At 30.5% G+C, this 16,591-nt stretch overlaps 1 long non-coding RNA gene across 1 annotated transcript; it reads right to left on the bottom strand.

Annotated features, from left to right (window-relative positions):
• Window positions 1–11,898: 11,898 nt before the first annotated feature.
• LOC145790738 (uncharacterized) lies at window positions 11,899–14,293 on the bottom strand. Its single transcript, XR_014329845.1, has 3 exons — window positions 14,155–14,293; window positions 12,968–13,021; window positions 11,899–12,202 (listed from the first exon to the last, which is right to left on the bottom strand). It is a non-coding gene; the product is annotated as an uncharacterized LOC145790738 (long non-coding RNA).
• Window positions 14,294–16,591: the final 2,298 nt, after the last annotated feature.

Genomic DNA, 16,591 nt, shown 5'->3' with positions numbered 1-16,591 from the left:
CGTGATACCTACATAAACGTAACGTAACGCGACGTGGCACCTACATAAACGTAACGTAACGTGTCACGTTACGTTTCGCAAATACGATCTTGTGGAATACATTCTTATCTAGATAGGACTTGAGACTCTATAAGAAATTACACAGGACTTAGTATAGTATAAGTGTCCGAAATAAGACTTATAAATAAGTCTCTATAATTTTTAACCATTTTCCTAAAGAGTGAGACTCCCACGGGGGAACCCACCATCTCAGTAAATTCTGATTGGTCTATTTATTTTTATTTTATTTTTTTATTTTTTTATCTCCCTCTCGCTGCCCGTCGCGTGTATGTGTAGGAATGGCAACGGGGCGGGGCCGGGCCGGGCCGGGGACTACCCCCCCGTCCCCGATCCCAGAAAATAATACCACCCCCGTCCCCGTCCCCGATCCCCGACGGGGACCCATAGCCCGGCCCCATCCCCGCCCCCGATCGGGGATTGGGGATCCCCGGCCCCGGAAAATCCCCGATTTTTTTTTTTTTTTTTTTTTTTGTAAAAATCTGTAAACATTAATAAACATTCTCAATCATCCTGGATGTATAAATTTTGGAATTTTTCAGTTGGAATATCAACCCCTAATAGCTTCATTTTTTTAATTAATTAAAACTCAGCCACAACAAAACAAAAAAAAGAAAGAGAATAATTATTGATAAACATCATGTAGCAAAACATCCTGTGATTGTAAAGATTGAGAACATCCATAACTAATTGAGAACATCCTGTAGCAAAAATAGTTAATCACTGATTGTAAACTAAAAATGTAAAGATTGGGTGTACATCCTGTGAATCACAACTACCTAATCACTGATTGAGAACATCCTGTAGCAAAAATCCAGCAGCCCATAAACAAAATATCTGTCCAGCAGCCCACACATAAGAAAATTCAACAAGTAGCAAAGAGAATAATTAATCCCAAGCACAACCCGCAAAGGATAGGTTACCCAAAAATTAAAATTAAAAAAAAAAATATCCATTACAACATAAAAAAGCAAATCCATTGTTTCTTCAAACCCATACAAACCACACAACTTCCATCATCTCCTTCAACTTGAATTCCTGTTAAATAACAAAAGAAAAAAAAAACAAATAATTAATATTAATAATAAAATGTAAAAAATGTGAATTAAAACAAAAAAGATGACAACTAACACAAAAGTGGCACATGACTGATCTGAATCGATCTCATCATCATCATATATAGTTGCATAGCCCACCGATTCCAATGTTGAATTTCCTAAAAAGTAAAGAATATAAATTCAATAGTGAAATTATTCCATGATAATTTAAATAATAAAAAGTGAAATAATAATATGTAAATTGGATGAAATAATACCTTTCATCTCTTCACCCCACAACCAACTTTGTGCACACATTAATGCTTCTAATGTGTTTGGATGAAGTCTACTACGATGTGGACTCACCAACCTTCCACTAGTACTAAATGCTGACTCAGAAGCAACAGTGGATACAGGAATAGCTAAAATGTCCCTAGCTATTGCCTGTAAGGTCGGATATTTTGGTCCACTAGCTTTCCACCAATTCAAAACATCAAAACCTGAAGTTCTTGGCAAAACATCATCTTCTAGATAATGGTCCAACTCTGATCTTACATTCTTCATTTTTTTACTTCTCTTTCTACTAACAAACAAATCAAATTCTGAAAGGGTCTCTGTAACAATTTCTGGATGAGCAGAAGAGTCACCACCAACATCGGTCTCCATACCAACTCGGTGCTGATACTCTTGCAACAAATCATAACAAATATGACGAACCCTATCAACTTCATCTTCAGCTTTGTCTCCATAAAGTTTTTCAAAATAAAACTCCAATACAGTCATCTTATACCTAGGATCAAGTACAACTGCAACCCCAATAACACCATGTATCACTAACCAATATTTATCAAAATTTTCCACCATTTTTGATGCCATTGTTCTGATCACTTCAATTTCACAAGAGAGCCATTGAGACAGTGTCATCCTAATCTCACATAAGGCTGGGAAACAAACATTGGCTGTGGGATACTTTGTACCAGAAAACAACTCGGTAATAGAAAAAAAAATCTTAAACCTCCCACTAATCTCTCTAGCAAACTCCCATTCTTGCTCAGTTGGCACAGTCTTATATTGGGGCTCTCTAATTTTCAACCTAGAAAAGACATCCTTATACAATAAGGCTGTCTGAAGCATCAAGTACGTTGAATTCCACCTAGTTGCACAATCAAGTCCTAATTTCTTGGTATGTGGAATACGCAATTGGTTGACTGTTTCTTCAATTTTTTCTACTCTTTTTGGTGTTGCTGTCCAATAAGCTACACTCTCTCGAATTTTCTCCACACCAACTCGTATGACATCCAATCCATCTTTCACTATCAAATTCAAAATATGCGCACATCAACGCATATGAAACAAAGTACCACCCAACAAAAGCGATGAATTACTTAACTTATCCATCAACATGGTAATCATGGCATCATTTGTGGAGCAATTATCAACAGTAACAGTCGAGATTTTTCTATCAATATTCCAATCCATCATACACTCAAGCAAAGTATCACAAAGAACGTCTTTTGTGTGTGGACATGGAACATAAATAAACCTCAAATATGATATTCATAAACAAGTATTAATAACATGCAAATTGAACTGAATAAGATTGAATTTTTAAATGATTTGCAAATTTACAAAAATATACCTCAAAATGCGACTTTGCAATGTCCATGAATCATCAATAAAGTGTGCGGTGACAGCCATGAATCCTTTCTTTTGATTGCTAGCAGTCCACATATCAGTTGTGATTGCTACCCTACTTTTATTATGCTCCACCAAACTCAATGTCTTCACCCTCTCATAATCATAAATCTTTAAAATATCACTCTTTATCGTATTTCGAGAAGGCACTTTAAACAATGGTTGAAGTGCTGCTGAATATCGTTTAAAACCAACATGGTCTACGATAGAGAGGGGATATTCATGCAAGATTATGGCATGTGACAACTCTTTCCTAGCAAAATCTTGATCAAAGATATAAGAATTCATTTTTGGAATCTCTCTACTAAAGTTGTTAGTTAACACTTTTTGCCTCATGTCCATCACTTTTTTCCTAGTACAACTCTTATGGTGATCATGCAAATGCCTAGTTCCATTTTTTGAATCACCTCCAAGATGCTTGTTACAATAATTACATATTGCCTTCCACACCCCATTGACTTGTTTTTTTTTTAAATGTTCCCACACAATACTAGGTTTTCTTTTAGTTCCTCCACAAGTAGTATTAGATTCTTCTAAATCAATAACATGTTGATTAGAGAGGGGAGACGGTGAGTTCGTAGGTGTGTTCGTAGCTGGCGATGAATGTTGTGACGCGTCACTCTCAAATGGTACTTGAGAGTTAACGGGTGCTTCAGAGTTAACTGGTGCTTCAGAGTTAACATTTGACATTTTTAACCTTTATAAAAATAATATGGATTGAATTAATATAAATAAATTAAGTACTCATGATCTTTTAAAAAAATTATGACATGATTGAAACAATTAGAAAATGCATTACAAAAGATTTATGATATAATAAGGAATTCCAAATCGACTACATTACAAAAAAAAAAACTCAACATCCAGATTAATGGACTGCTTAATTGAAAGATCAATTTTACTATTCATTAATAAGAGTTTAATTAAAATTGTGACAAAATTCCATATGAACTACTCATGAGAAATTATTTAAACTCGAGATTTTCAATCTAACACCATGAAAGACGTACACCTTAAGCCCAAGCTGCTCCGGTTCTCACATCTCAATTTTTCTTTATAAAACCCTTTATACCCTCTATTTATTACTCCCCATTTTAGCCCTTGTTATTCATCCCCACACTGTGTCCTTCTTTCCTGGACAAAGCTACAGTATAACACACTTTCTCTCCATGAGTACTCCTGCCCATCTGAACTTGTCACCTTCACATTTTCCTTTGATAGAGCTAAAAGAAGATCATCAACAACTTCAATACACCCATAATATAGCTTAAAAAACTGTTTCGTGTCCTCCTCAACCTCTCTGTCTTTATGAATAATTCACCCATAATATAAAAAAAGATCACTCATGTATTTCATGCTCATCAAGTTATACTCTACTTTCATCCCTGTCTATTTCTACTTCTGCTAAATTTAATACAACAAAATTGATGCAACTTTGAATATCACCTTTGTTCTTATCGGTTGGAACTAATGTATTTTTATCCATTCATCAACCATTTTCTTAGAATTCAAGATCTTATTAAGCAAATTGGTCAACCAAAATGTTCCATCATCACCCAAACACTCCCAAACTTCAATGATCAACAGATTATAGACAGATTAATAGACAGATTATAGACAGATTAATAGACAGATTATAAGATCATCATCTTAATAGACAGATTATCAGATCTAAACAAAAAAAACAGATTATCAGATTATCCGATAATAGAAAATAAATAAATAATGATCAACAGATTATCAAATTATCAAACAGAACTACATCATCTTAATAGACAGATTTCACATCAGGTTTGATAATCATCTTAATATAAAATAAATAAATTTAGAGACAGAAAAAAAAAAAAAAAACAGAACTATATTGTATTTTTTACAGATCTATACTCAGATCAGATCTAAACACTCAGATATATATACATATATATAATATACATATATGTAAACCTAGATCGAAATCCCTAGAGAGAGAGAGAGAGAGAGAGATACCTAAACAGAGATGGGAGGCGCGGTGGTGACGGAGGGAGGATCGTCGGTGACGGAGGAAGGATCGCCGGTGATGGAGGGCGGCGCGGCGGTGACAAATGAAACGGAGATGGACAGACGAGAGAGAGAGAGAGAAGCGGCGTGTGTTGACAGTGTTGTGTGAGAGTGAGAGTGAGAGGCTTCCTTTGAAATGTTTTCTGTCAAACCCTAACAAAACAAGCAGATGCATATATATATATCCAGGGACCAAAGGGTCATTTCACCTCGGGGACCTTGCGGGGCGGGGCCGGGGCCGGGGGTCGGGGCCGGGTCCGGTTCTGAAACACATATCCCCGTCCCCGGCCCGGATATCTTCGGGGATGAATTTTTGAATACCATCCCCGGACCACAGGGGATATTTTTCGGTGAATAACCGCCGAATTCGGGGTCGGGGGGTCGGGTCACCGTCGGGCCGGTTTCAGATTGCCATCTCTATGTATGTGGGGTATTGAGGGTCTGGATCATCACTGTCCCCTAAAATGAAATCCAACCATCTGGGCCTTTATGGGCACCCAAGTTATTGATTGGTCTTGACAAGTACAACATTATGACTAATGATATTGTAATTGATAAAGGGAATGAAATTTACTGTCCCCTAAAATGAAATCCAACCATCTGGGCCTTTATGGGCACCCAAGTTATTGATTGGTCTTGACAACTACAACATTATGACTAATGATATTGCAATTGATAAAGGGAATGAAATTTACGAATTTATGTTTAATGATTAAAACATATGAGAAGTATGATAAATTATGATTGGTAAGAAGTATAGTCACGTGATACTCCTATATCAATCAATAATTTTTTCTATAGGCATGCCCTTATGTTTTTATTTATGATAATATAAACCGTTTATTTGTTTTTTAATATAACTTGTAAGTTAATTTTTTATTTATATATTCTGAAAAGACTTGTAAAATAATAAAAGAATTATATGATTTAAATAAATTAATGAGTCAATAAATAATTTATTAATGAGTCAATAAATAATTTATTTATAGTGTTGAAAAAAATTAGATTAATTTGATGATCGCAACATTTTCATCTCATTATATCTATCCTAAAAAAATAAATAACAAGTGTGTGTTTTAAAATAAACCATATATTTTTTAGAAACAAATAAATACGATAAAATTATCGAATTAATCTATTCTTTTTTATGGATAATATAAATGGAGATCTCTATGAAATAGATAATTTAAATTATCAAAACGAAACTCGCGATAAGTACTATAAAACCCCTAAAATTCTCTCAAATGTAAATTTAATGGACTTATTCAACCCCCAATTTATTTATTTATTTATTTTTGAACCATCCATCTTATACGTTTAGTTGAAATGACCATTTATGCAAAAATTGAATATCAATAATTGTATAATTAGGTCACGTTTGTCTTTAAAAATAAATATTTTTAAAATAAACTTGTTATGTGGTTATTGATGATCGACCTATTTGTTTCTTTGTTTTTTATTTGTTTATTTATTTATTTTTTGCATAGATGATCATTTGAATAAGATATAGCAAGATCACCAAAGTGAACTCAGAGTTGGGCAACTTGACGGTCCAATCGGTTGCCAGCTGAAGAGAAGCACTTATCTTTTTTAATGTGTCATGAGTAGGAGATAGGGTGCAAATTTATCGAATGATAGAAATATTCTGTCATGTATCTATTTGTAAATATTTATTTTTTATTTTTTATTTTAAAATGATTTTTAATTTTCCCTTTAAATCCAAAACATGTTTTGTATCTTTTTTAAAAAAAAAAAAAAATGGTGTTTTAAGTTTTGGACATCTCATCATAAGGCTATTTTAGAGGTCATTTTTTTGGCAAAAATATCCCTCTATATGATGCTCAACAATTTCAATGCTTTATATAGTTTTTATTATTATTATTTTTAAATTTTAAAAATCAATTATTTTTTAGTCACATCTCCATTTTTCATAAATTTGGTATTTTTGGAATTCTCTAATAAAAATCTATCACCTAAAATAATAAAATAAGTCCTCTCCTTTGAGATTATCAAACAAGCTCTATGATGCATAGAAAATTTCAAAAAAAAAAAAAAAACAAAAACAAAAACAAGGCAAAGACAAATTTCTCTAAGCAGCTATTATCAAAGCAGTGAAATTTGTTTTCAAAATTGTGAAAATTTCAAAACAATTAAACTGTGAAATTTCACTATTTTCAAGAAAGTGAACTTTTAAATCAATAGCAAAAAATTGTAAAATTGAAAGCATATTGAAAAAATGGGGTAACTATTGTCAAATATAGAAGAAAAAATATCAAAGTGAAAGCCTTAAAATGATAAAAATTAAAATTTTCTCTTATGTAAGTAGAAAAAGTTTACTATTTTCAAAATAATTTAATTTCATTATTTTCAAAAATGTGAAGTTTTCAATTGAAGATTAAAATTTTCAAAATTGGAAGAGAATTGCGCACACTCGGCACCTATTTTCAGATTTGGAGGAAAAAATTTCAAATTGATTGTTCTAAAATGGTAAATTTAAAATTTTATCTGTTTAAAGTAGAGAAATGTCATTATTTAAAAAAAAAAAAAATTATCTGGTTTCCTAAAATGGCGAAAGAACTGTTGTGTTGTTAACAAATTTTATTTTATTTTTTATTTTTATTTTTTAAAAAAAGCACTAACTTTTTTATTTGTTATGCACCCAACCAATTTTCTCTATTTCTTGAAAGGTAAGGTAAGCATTTCAAGCTTTTGTGCTGCACTGGGAATTATTGCTTTTAAATTGTGGAACTTTTTGTTTTTTGATCAGATTTAAATTGTGGAACTTGGACATCAATTAATTACGTCTCAGGTTTCGTTTGGGAATAGACTTTTTTAATAATTTTTTGACTTTTTAGTTAAAATATGATGTAAAAAAAATTAGTATGTTTTAGATATTTTTTGATTTTTTACGAAAAAATATGCAAAAAGTAAAGGGAAAATTTTTTTTTTAATTTTTTTAATGACTTTATAACTTTTTAACTAAAATCATCACTTACCAAACGAGGCCTATATATTTCATCTTTCATGCACTCTTTATCGTTGTGCTCAACCACAGCCTATTCTATCTCCATACAACATTTGTTTTTAGGCCATGGAAGACAACCAAAGAGTCTTAGATATAGTCAAAGAACTAGTCCACCGAAAACTATCGAAAAAGATAATAATAATAATAAAACATAATCACTCTTAAAAATAGTTCTATGAATTTTTAATTCGTAATTTTTTAAAACATTTTAAATAGTTAGTGATGATAATTCTGAGAATGGAGAATTCTTTTGTGTTTTCAACATGCCTCCTTCCGTTTGCAACAATTGTTAAAATTTACATCCCCTAAGTTTGCTTAAAATATAGATTGTTTTCTATGATTTGAAAAATCATAAATATCTTCTTATTAGAATTTTTTATTTAACAAAATTAACTAAAAAAATGAAATTCATAATTGGTATCCTATACAATAATAAAATTACCTAAATTATTAATTGAAACATATTTTTAACGTCATTAAAAACTGTTAACTGACTTTATGATTATTAATAAAAGGGATGATTTGTTATGAAATTAGAAACCTCAGGGGTGGAATATAATTTTTAAAACTACAAAGATCGATTTGTATTTTAATCAAATCTCAGATGTATTTGTAATTTATCCTAAAATTAAGTATTTGAAATTTAAAACAAAAATACAAGTGTAACATTTTGTTTGAGTTGACTTGGGAGGCCCAAGGCCCAAATCCAATCACAGTCCATTGTTATGTTATGAAATTAGATCATGTTGGGTTTTGTTAATGCAAACCTAACAACAACAATTTGTAGTGTGTCATGGCCTAAAGCTTCTACTTTGGTTAGCGTTTTAGCTCATGTTAATTATGGTTTCAGACATTTTCGAGGAAATTAAGTTTAACAAGCCTAGCCCACTAGTCTTTCATTGGCCCATGAAACAAAGAACTCTTTTCACACAAATTTTACTTTGAAAAATGTTTGGGACCCTCGTAAAAGAGGACCCCATCACCCCTGTTGATGTATTAATTATTGATGTATTTGAATTTTTTTGAGAGTTGTGTCTGACAGTGACATGAATAATTCAGATCAATTTGGGGTTGTGAGAGTTGTATTTTGTGGGAGTCTCTATCATTACTGTTTTACTTTATCATTATGGCAGTTGAAGAGCACGGACAATTATTGCCATAAATATTTAGACTCAAAACACTAATCAATAATGAAGACCAAATATATGTATTTGGGTTTAACTACTTCACATTTCATTTATCTAAGGTTGATGAGTTTGTTATTTTTTTCCCTAACATTATTGCTTTGACAATATATTAATTTTGGTTCTTGCAATAAGATTAGAATAATGATAGATAAATCATTTTGTTTTAATATAAAATTGCTATACAAAATGGCGAGATTATTGTTATTTCATTTCCAATCATAAAACTCACTATTATTCTCGTAGTTTCAAAAATATTATTTTTCTACATGTAAAACATTTTTTGTAAGATTATTCTTCAAAAATAAAAAGCCTCAACTCTTTAATTGTGGCTATATTAAAATTTGAAGAAGATTGGCTTAAGATCTTCTCACAGTTCGAAGGCCAATTGTTAGCAAAATTTTCATTAGGCTCAACCGATAGGTCTCAATGCAAATTTTACCAATTAATCAAGATTTAATTACAATTGTGAAGTTGAGAAATTGTCTTTTAATAATCCCTAGAACCCTAGCGTAGCACAAATCTAGTATCTGGATGGTTTAAATTTAGGTTTTGGGTTCAAATATTTCTATTTGCATTGAATTATCCTTTCCGTTCTCTCTTCTTTGTACATACATTATTCGACAACTTGATGTACATTGTTGGGCCTATTTCCTAACACTAAGCTTTTGGGATAATTAGTAACCTAACAGTTTTAGTGTTAGTTTTTATTAATTTTAATTGTTTGTGTATGTAATATTTATATAAATAACAAATATATATATTTCATATATCTGTTGTGTTTGTGTCTGTATCCGTGCTTTATAACCCCTTCCTCTCCAAAATCAGTGGTCATGTGGCAACAATAGTCATCTCAGATACTTGTGTTATACAATATGGAGGTGATCATGATTTGCATTTATTTAGATATTTTTCATGCTCTTAGTTACGAAGCACAAGTGTAGGTATGGATACTAATAGGGGTATGTTACAGATACGTCGATACGGTTTAAAAAAAAAAGAAGATATGGGTACGATTGGAATACATTAATAAATTTTTATTTTTTATAATTTATAGTTTGAAATTCAACCTACAAATCAAAGTTTAATACAAAAACTAAAAGGAGGAATTATAGTTCAACAATATCAATATTAATATCAAAGCAAAGTTCTCATTAAACAGGAGAAATTGCAAAACAAAATTTCATTTCAAAAGCAAGATATGAGTAAAATTTGAAAACTTAAAATTTCAATTTTTACTTCTATCAACTTTATCATTGAATAATATATTTTTTATCTCTGGCTCATCAAGTAAATCATAATTCTTTAATAAATTAAGCGTATCTCCACAAATGTCTTACAACTTGGTGTACCGTGATGCACCCATCCGATACAGAGTACCCGATTACATAATAATGTATAAGAAAATATCCAATACATATTTCGAACACCCAGTACACATGCAGCCATATCAATACGTGTACCAATACTCGGTATGAATATGACAATAGTTTTGTAGTACCTGTACTTCATACGCTCTTAGCCATTATTTAACAGCATTGTCCTTGTTAATCATTTTATCGGATGAAATTGCTTATTTTGTTGCTTGTTCATAGGCCCAAATCCTCTTTAGCTCACGATTTTTTCTTTCATATTTCTGTGATATATTTTGAGAGGTCGAAACTGAAAATTCCTAGTACTACGAAATATCGTAATGAAACTGAAACCAAGAATCATTATTTCTTCTCATGAAGATAAATCTATATTCTTCTCAAGTTTATTTTTGAAGTGCTTACTCATTTGACCAGTCCAAACTCCAAATTAATCAACACCACCGTGACTACATTTTCCCACTCTCATTTTTTTAATAATTCTGTTTGTTTGGAAATTGGGGTGGCTTTTTAATTTTTTTTTTTTTGGGACTATTTTAATTGGGGTTAAAAAGTTTTGTTTGGATTGTATTTTTTGATTTTTTTGACTTTTGTGAAATGAAAAATGAAATAATTATAATTTAGATGTGACATTTTATCTTATTGACTTTTAAACTTATTTTGGCACCGTTTGGGAAGCCAAAGCTGGGCTATTTTAGCCATGTCACGACAAAAGTGACTGTTTTAGCCACATGCCGACAAAACCCTCATAATCACTTGGCTAAAACCATTGCATCGATAAATTTACGAAAATACCCCCATGAGAGAGGGCATCGCCTCAGCATTTCCCACAGACAAAAGCTTCATCACTTCCAAAGAACACGTTTTCCCAGAAAAGGAACTAATGGACGTTGAAAAAAAAAATTAAAAACATTTTTTTGGTTTTTGTTAAAATATTTTATAAAAATAAATTCAAACTCTATTTATAAAAATATTTTTTAAAATTTTAATATTTTTGTTATGTATTTAGTTATGATTTGAGTGTAGAGTTGTAAAAGTAGTATGAAGTTTCAAGTTATGTATTTGGTTATGAATTGTAAAAATAATTTACTAATAAAATTTTATTTTATGTGTTTGGTTACGATTTGAGTGCAGAGTTGTTTTTAAATTAAAAATATTAACATTTTAAATTATTTAAATTTTTTGAATATTTAAATTATTTAAATCTTTTTGTTAAAATAATTTTTTGAATATTTAAATTTTTTGCAAAATAAATTTGTTAGATTATTTACATTATTTAAATATTTAAAATAACATTAAAATTAAAATAAAAATTAAAATAAAATTCAAATTCAAATTAAATTAAATTAAATTAAATATTTAAAAGTAAATTAAAATTAAATTATTTAAAATACACATCCTAATAAAATAAAACCTCACTTTTTATCATTGTCACACCCAAACCTGGGTATGACCGGCCGTGGCCCACAGGGCCTTAGCCTAAGGCACACGTAAGCTTAAACACGCATTCAATATCACCTTGAACAATTAAACCATAGTCCAATAATAAATAACCAAAACTCAAACCAGTGACATGTCACAAGTGAAAAACAAGTCATAACCAACTTCCTAAAAATATATATATAGTAAATGGGACACAAACCGCTCACAAAATAAAATAATTCTAAATAAAACCCAACCACAATGTATGCACAAAACTCGACAAAGCAACCTAAAAGAAAATTAAATAAATGCCCTAGAGGTCCATGCAATTGAGTCCCCGCTACGCCATGAATCCACTCTAAGTCCTTCTAACACCTGGAAATGGTAAACAACTAAGTCAGCTGATAGCTCAGTGAGTAGCAACATGGATAGTAAATACAGTTTTGAAAATAAGGATAAATTCCAAAGTAAGATATATATCACAGAAACTAGATTGGCATACAGTTTGGTAAATACAATCTGTTTCAAAAAGAAGGTTCCACAATTTAACACTTAAAATACTCATGTCTCGCAAGAACATGATAAATGACATTTTCTACTTAAAACAGATTATAACATGAACACCAATAATTTTCTGGGTACCAAGAAAAACAAATAATATGCCACACATTTCTCAGGCTATAAGCCCCGTTGGATCCAATACCGAACTAAGAGTCATCCTCAGGGTGGCACCTGGGCCTTTTCTCAAAGACGATCCGATTGAAGATCACCTAGTTGTTTTTAAAGGTCTTTTCCTTACAATTGTTGAGCACTAGAGTCATCACGGCCCAACCCGGATCTGTTCCCTAGTGGCCAGAGTCACCACACACAGTGGAATAATTTCCCTGGACTAAATACACACATGGTCCCAATAATCAATACACATCAGTTTCGCAAAACATGGTAGTTCATCATTATAAACATTAGACCAAAACAAATAGTTTACAGTATGCCAAGTTCACACATGTTTCAGAAATAATTTGATTCAATTGATAATATAATAATTTATCAAAACAGTTTAGTCTTGAAACAACAATTTAATTTTCCAACAGTTCAGGGTAAGGGAACATTTATAAAAATACGTAGCATGAAACTACTCACCTGAAAACGAAATAATATAACCCTCGAATAGAGTGTAAAAGTCCAACTAGTGCCCTGAACCAAGTATAAAAAAAAAACTACACGTCACAACTAATTTAAAAATACTAAAAAAAAAAGGAACTAAGTAACCTCAACTAAAGCGCACTAACACGGCTCAACCCAACTCACCGTTACTCTTAAATATTACCTAAGTTCATGTTCTTCAAGGTTTAAAATCACCTAAGACATGGGTTCCGGTCAAAACTTAATTAATTGTGACTTTAAGACAAAACAGAATTTCAAACAAGCCTTCCCAACCTATTCGCTAAATTTGAAAATTACAAAACCCACTCCACGCTATTCGAAAAATTCCAAAAACCTCCAGATATCAACTAATATATCCTAAGTTTCAAACCCAATTGGTTTCACTTGATTTTCTTATCAAAACAATTATCCACAATTTATTATATCCAAACAGGTTGTTTTCTGCAGCACTTTAAAGAAATTGACGGTTCTCTTAATATACACGAGCAATCAATGCAAGGCCAAAATGGTACGAAACTAGACTCGTAACCGGTTCTAATGACGGTAATTTGATAATTTTTGGATTTATACCCAAAGAGAACAACACTCCCGAATTTACTGTTTCGGACTGGTTTCCTGGACAGATTTGAATACCTCAATTTATATGGATTTTGACTCCCAAAAATTATGAAAAAATTCAGATATACAATTCAGTATGTAATTAATCTACTGTAAAAATTTCAGATTAAAATTCATTCGTTTGATATGGTTTCTTGATTTCTAAAGTTTGTTGTTCTGAACAGAATTTTTTTTTTTTTTTTTTGGTATTAAGAAATACTCCATTATTAAGTTATCACTTAGATTCCTATTTCCCGAAACTCAACTGGTACAACCTTCAAACACAACACTTAACTATGCACAGCCATTTAATGTCCACTATAGCACTTTCAACAGTGGAGAACCCATCACTAGAATTCACAAAAGGAAAACCTATACCCCATGTGTTGCTTGTTCTAAAATTCCATCAACACTACTTGTTTGAGCACTAAAAATATTAATAAAATCCCAATCAACCACCATACTATTGCACTGCTTCCTCACAACAATGCTCAATCAACGAAAATATGATCATAGATAATAATGAATCAAGAAAACAGGGAAGGAAGATGGTGAAAAATGCATACCCAAGACAATGAATTCACTTGAAACCTAATGGTGTGCCTGCTTGCCACTCTCTTCCCCTCCCTTTTTGACTAACGGCTGCTGCTAACTTGGGGTGAACAAATAAGATTGTAGGGTTTTGTTTTGTTTTTATATTGTATTAGGCAACCTAGGGTTACATATGTATCTACACAAAAGGCCCCAAAATATTAACTTTTGTTTTAATTTATTTTCTCTTCCCATTAATTTAAATAAAATACAACTACTATTAGATCAAAATATGTTTACTAATTTGACACTTAATTTTATTTTATTTATTTATATATTTATTTTTTAAAATAATAAATCTTGCCTTTAAATTGAAGACTTTCACCATAAATTTATTTTAGGTTTTAAAATTAATTAAAAGACCCTCCAAATATTTAATTTACACTTTAGAATTCACCATCAAAATATTTGAGATTGTAATATTATTATTATTATTATTTACTTAATTTTTATATTCTGGTTCTCACAATCATTTCACCGAAAATTAAAATAAAAATAAAAATAAAAAACACATGAAAAAATATTTGCAAAAAAAAAAAAAAAACTTAAAATACATAAATTATTAACAATAATTTATTAATTGAGTTTTATTTTACGTGTTTGTTTACGATTTGAGTGTAAAGTTATTTTTAAATTTAAAATATTAATATTTTAAATTATTTTTATTTTTTGAATATTTAAATTTGTTTGTTAAAATAATATTTTGAATATTTAAATTATTTAAATTTTTACGAAGTAAATTTTTTGAATATTTATTTTAAATTTTTTCCAAGGTAAATTTTTTAGAATATTTACATTATTTAAATATTTAAAATACAAAAAAAAATATAAATAAAATTAAAATAAAATTTTAATTAAGTTTTGTTTTATATATTTAGTTACGATTTGAGTATAGAGTTGTTTTTAAATTAAAAATATTAACATTTTAAATTATTTAAAGAATGTAAATTAAAGAACAAGAACTAATTAATGTATAAAAAAATATAAATGACAAAAACATAAATTTAAAAAAAATAAAAAAAATTAAGCAAAAAATAAATAAAAAAATATTTTACCAAACTACGCCAAAATAAAACCCAAAATAAACAAATAAAAAATAAAAAAATTTAAGCAGAATACCCAAATCGAAACCCCAAAAAAAAAAAAAAAAAAAAAGGTAGCAAAAAACGGCAAATCAAAACCGAAAATAAGAGAAAAATAAAAAACAAATAAAAAAAAAAAACAACATTGGTGGACCGTTTGGGAAGCTGACGTGGATGCCAAAATCTTTGAATTACAGGTACATGTGGATCAAGGGCACTTTGGTAAATTAATAGGAGGCCATCTCACCAAAAAGTCAAAAAAGTCAAAAAGCCCTTCCCAAATCAGGCTTTTTAGCCCCAGGCTAAAATAGTCAAAAAAGCCAAAAAGCCAACCGACTTCCCAAACGGAGGCTTTGTATTTTTGCGACTATTTCAGCTCCAACCTCATTTTAGCCTCATGACAAATGAGGGCTGTATATAATAGTTCTGTATATATGATGAAAAAATAATTTATGCTGCTGCCATTATTAAAACTAACTGTTGGTACATGTGTGCAATTTAAATAAGTAAAAATAAAATAAAATATTTATTATATATTGTGTGTCATTCAAATTGTAAGGTCTTCTTTATCTGACCCATAATCTTATTATGTTCGAGTCCCACTCTCTTATCTATCTATTTTTATTTATATTTACTTATTTATGTTTGAACATAAAATTAGACACAACCAAACTCTTCACCGAATAGAATAGTATAGATCATCTCATCACTTTAGTGTTCTGTCAAACACCTTTACTTTGACACAAGCATTTATTTAACCAATAGTATTCCTTGCATGTAAATGAATAAGGAAAATCATTTATATGAGCCCTAGTTATGATCTATAGAGGGTTACTGTCACTAAATTCTTTTGGAAAACCAATTACTCATGTCTTTATTTAAAAACTAGAGGACTTTGCACAATGTACTGAAGTATATAATTACATTCATCTGTTTGTTGGTTATCCAGAATTTTTAATTCTAATTTATGTTTTTGCAGCCCTGCTGCAATAGAAAGTTTGTCAAAAGGTATTTTTCAAGAGGTGATCTCATAACAAATACCATTCCAGTATTGGAGCATAACTATTTTCCCCAGCTGACAGTCTTGTCTGTGGCAAACCTATTGGGCAAGACCATATGGGGTGTTCATGATGATTGCTCTGTGAGTAGTGTCTCTCAGTATAATTGGATTAATAAAATTATCGATTGAATTTATTAAGCAGAATTTCGTTGTTGTGCCTCGTGCCATGCTAGTAACTTGTCTAATTTTGAGTTCTAACTCTGATAGTTATATTAGTCTAGTTTATCATGTTTAAATTGAGATCTTTAAATTGCTTTGTCATTCACTTTA

This window comes from Camellia sinensis, chromosome 5, assembly GCF_055761805.1.
Source record: "Camellia sinensis isolate YWXY chromosome 5, ASM5576180v1, whole genome shotgun sequence".
Classification (NCBI taxonomy): Eukaryota; Viridiplantae; Streptophyta; class Magnoliopsida; order Ericales; family Theaceae; genus Camellia; species Camellia sinensis.
Note: the sequence above shows the minus strand (reverse complement) of the source record. Positions and strands in the feature narration are given on the sequence as shown.